Raw genomic sequence first — 5,000 nt, forward strand, 5'->3', positions numbered from 1 at the left:
TTTTTAACACCGGTGTAGGGGTGGTTTTTAAAACTAGATTGCAATCAGGAGGGGTTACACATGTACAGAGAGAAAATTGTCTCAGCTCTTAAAATATCCATTGCTTGCAAATAAATACATATGATACCCTGATTACGTTATATTCACAATTATTCCTGCTCAGAATAATAATAAATTTACACTATATACATATAGTGGTTTAAATAAACACAAAGATATGAAAGACAACATTGTTTAGAACCAAAAAAGGAATTAGCTTTAGAGAAATGTACTTGTTCATGGACAATAATGAAATGGTATAAATAAAGTTGGGAAAAACCCAAATAACCACAACATCGATGATTGTTAGTTAACAGCAGTCCGATGCTCATCACGCCGTACTTGACGCGCGTGTTTTTGATGGTTTTTTTTTTATTAATAAGGGCATTGAATTTGATTCCGCTGCAGCAATGTCTGGAGAGCGTATGGACGCCAGCGAATGCACCGAGATTGATGCTTTGATAAATATCCCCCTAAATGCTTATTTATTTATTTGCTTCCCTGGAAACATTTCTGCATATGTCCATGTACTTCAGAATCTAACTGTGGAATACCTCAGGTGTAAAGAATATGGTGTTAATAAATACTAGAATGCTTTGGACAGGTAGAGGTAATTAAATAACATTAATAAAAACACCCCCTGCAATTATTCTAAATACATTCTTACAATTAAATTGATGTATTAAATTAAAAGAACAGTATATTAAAAATACAATAATAACATTGCATGTAAAAATGTAATAAAAATAATTAATTAATTAGAATGATGTTTTAAATTACATTTAAAATTAAATTAGATTTTTTATTTTACTTAATTTATAATTTAATGTTATAATTTAAATGTAGTATTATTATGACTATTGTATTTTTTAACACATTATTATTGTATTTCAATGCTATACATGTGTGCTGGGTTTCAGCTGTGTGCTGGCTTATTAAGTTGCTTTATAAATTATTTGAAACTGAGCAAATGTTTTAGAGTGAATTAGAAAAAATGGACGTTACTGAATATAAAATCACCTTTAACCATAATGTCTGCGTCCTAACATTACCCAGTGGCTTTCAAGAACAGGGAGGTAAAGGGGACGTTATAGTCAGTGTCAGGCATATATGATGAAGGATCTAAGCTGAAATAAATACAAATTAATGTGATCAGAGGGCTGTCAGAAGATGCTTAGATACAAGGTAATCACAGAGTTAAAAAGTGTAATAATATAACTGTGTTGGTTATGCAAAACTGGGGAATGGGTAATAAAGGGATTATCTATCTTTAAAAACAATAAAAATTACATTGTAGACTGTCCCTTTAAAGGGACAGTCAAGTCCAAAAAAAACTTTCATGATTCAGATAGGGCATGTAATTTTAAACAACTTTCCAATTTACTTTTATTACCAATGTTGCTTTGTTCTCTTGGTATTCTTAGTTGAAAGCTAAACCTAGGAGGTTCATATGCTAATTTCTTAGACCTTGAAGGCCGCTTATAATCTAAATGCATTTTGATAGTTTTTCACCACTAGAGGGCATTAGTTCATGTGTTTCATATAGATAACATTGAGCTCATGCACGTAAATTTACCATGGAGTCAGCTCTGATTGGCTAAAATGCAAGTCTGTCAAAAGAACTGAAATAAGGGGGCAGTCTGCTGAGGCTTAGATACAGGGTAATTACAGAGGTAAAACGTGTATAATTATAACTGTGTTGGTTATGCAAAACTGGGGAATTGGTAATTAAGGGATTATCTATCTTTTAAAACAACCAAAATCCTGGTGTTGACTGGCCCTTTAACCTCATTTATGTACATAGCTGGATTTTTGCTAACTTGTCGTTTCAGACATTAACTAACCCTATGCTCTTGCAACATACAAGTCAGCTGACAAGACACAGCTTTGTGAATTGACCTTTCTGTAATGCAATGATCTCAGCCCTATAACAAAGAGCTGACAGTGTGTATCTTTTGGGAGCAATCTGTTTATTTATAGTTGTGCATTAAAACACAGATGCTAAAGCTAGACTGCTATAGAAAATAATGACTGCACACCTTGCATCAAACTTTTATTTCAGTAAAAAAAAAATTTAGCTAACAAAATTGTAATCCTTAAAATATCATTTGGTTAAATGGACATTAAAACCCCATTAAATACAGTATAAGTGCATAAACCACAAAAACACAATACAATAAATGTAATAGCATTACTTTGATTTTCATTTTATTAGTAGATTTTTTTCTGAGAGATTTTAAAGATTTCTTCATTTCCCTGCCCTAGGTATCATGTGACAGCCATTAGCCAACTACAGATTCATATACACTGTAAACACTTGAACATGCTCAGAAGGAGTTGGTGCCTCAGAAACCTTTGAATATATAAAAGGGAGAACAGATTGATAATGGAAGAAATTTGGAAAGTTGTCTAAAATTGCATGCTGTATCAGAATCATTGATTTTTTACATCAGTGTCCCTTTAAAGGGACACTCAAGTCAAAATTAAACTTTCATGATTTAGATAGAACAACTATTTTAATCAACTTTCAAATTTACTTCTATTTACACTTTTTGAGTCACCAGCTCCTACTGAGCATGTGCAAGAATTCACAGACTATATACGTATATGCATTTGTGATTGGCTGATGGCTGTCACATGACAAGGGGAGTGGAAATAGACATAACGTTAAAATTTGTCAGAAAAAAATCTACTACTCATTTGAAATTCAGACTAAGTGCTATTGCATTGTATTTTAATCATGCATTTGTTGATTATGCAAATGTACTATATTTACTGGTCCTTTAAATACATCTTTATTGTCCTTTAAACACATCTTCTTTTTGTGTAAAAAAATATTTTTATCCCATGCTGCAAATAAAAAAGCTGGTTTATGCAATTTGCAGCATCATATTGAAGAAACCCTCGGTTAAAGTACTTGCTTTTTTAGCCTCTATAAGGAGCATAGGACAACTTATACACAAAAGCCAGAGGTGTTAATGTTCCTCTAATAATGAACAATCATCAACATGGCTTTGATTTGAAGCCCTGCAGCCATTGAGATAGATGTGTCCCTTTAAATGTATAACCTTTCCTTTTTCATTCTTTCTGCACTTTTTATTTTTATCTTATTTTTTGCTTGTTTTTATTGCTTTGACAGCATTTCTCCCAGGCATGGATAACGAAGTTTGATACTAGGAAAGCAGACATCCCCCCCATGTTGATATTTCATTTAACTTACCTTGCCTAGTATCTCGACTGTCATGTTAAACAATTATTGGCTGAAGTGGATCCGGCAGGTGTTGGGAGTTCTTGCAGCAAGATTTATTGACGCCTGGTCTCCAGCACTGAGTCGTCCCCTCCCTGTGTTCACAACAATTCAGTAGAGCTAATGTGTCTCTATTCAATAGGGCGTGAGAAATTATTGAAGCAAAAAAGCAGCAGACTTTCTTTTAAACACACCTAAGTATTTGAAAGCAAAGTTATACAATAAATAAATGTTACATAAAATCTTGAGTGTTTTGATACAAAAAAAAATGTACAATAACATATTGCTAGATTTTAATAAAAAAAAAAAAATTGTCAGTGTAATATAATATAGATTTTAGTCTCAGCATGGTGCACTGAATACTATACATAGAAATCCTTTCTCCAAGTCGAATGGGTATGGAAAAACCTAAAAATTTGACATGTTCAGCGGAATTTTTTTTGGTTCAGACGAATTGTTTGTTGCTAAATTTTTAAGCCTTTCGGGTCATCTGACTTTCGTTTGAGCATTTAATTTCTTTTGGACAAATTTCATCTGTTTGTTAACAAAATTAGTTAAGAATAATAATGAAATGCGTAAGTAAAATTAATAAAAAGGCCTACCTACACTATTTAACCCCTAAACCACCACAACCCCCATCATAATAAAACCTTACGCTATTAACCTTGAAACCGCCACAACCCCCATTGCAATATAACCCTGTGCTATTAACCTCTAAACCACCACAACCCAAATTGCAATATAACTCTATGCTATTAACCTCTAAACCACCACAACCCCCATCGCAATAAAACCCTATGCTATTAACCTCGAAACCACCACAACCCCCAATGCAATATAACCTTACGCTATTAACCTCTAAACCACCATAACCCCCATCCCAATAAAACCACACGCTATTAACCTCTAAACCGCCACAACCCCGGTCGCAATAAAACCCTACGCTATTAACATCTAAACCACCACAACCCCCATTGCAATATAACCCTACTTTATTAACCTCTAAACCACCACAACCCCCATCGCAAAAAAACCTACACTATTAACCTCTAAACCACCACAACAACCATCACAATAAAACCCTACTCTATTAACCTCTAAATTGCCACAATCCCTGTAGCAATAAAACCCTACTCTATCAACCCTTAAACCGCCTCAACTCCCTTTGCAAAAACTCTTTATATTACATTAACCGCATAAACATATTCTCTGATAGAAGTCAATAGACTGCTCAACTGCAAAATAAAAACTAACACCCAAACTCGTCCGCTAACCCGATAACGTTTTATCAAGTTTGCTAGATCCAACATGAATTATGAATATTTTGCATTCCAATGTTCTTCACATAGAAGAATAGGTTCTATGTATACTTAAATAAATATATCTATACATATACATTTAAAGGGACATTGTACACTATATTTTTCTTTGCATAAATGTTTTGAAGATGATACACTTGTATAGTACATCTGGGAGTGTTTTTGTAACAATGTATAGTTTTGCTTATTTTTTAATAACATTGTGCTAATTTTCAGACTCCTAACCAAGCTCCACAGTATAGATGTACAGTCACGTTTACAGACTCCTGCTGGCTAATGTTTGTGTAATCTGTCTTTTCATCTGGCTCATGTTTGTGTAATCTGTCTTTCATTTACAGGGAAGGGGTGAGGGGCAGTGGCTGCTCTTTTTGCTTTCCCAGCCCATTTTACTGGGT

Source organism: Bombina bombina, chromosome 11, assembly GCF_027579735.1.
Source record: "Bombina bombina isolate aBomBom1 chromosome 11, aBomBom1.pri, whole genome shotgun sequence".
Classification (NCBI taxonomy): domain Eukaryota; kingdom Metazoa; phylum Chordata; class Amphibia; order Anura; family Bombinatoridae; genus Bombina; species Bombina bombina.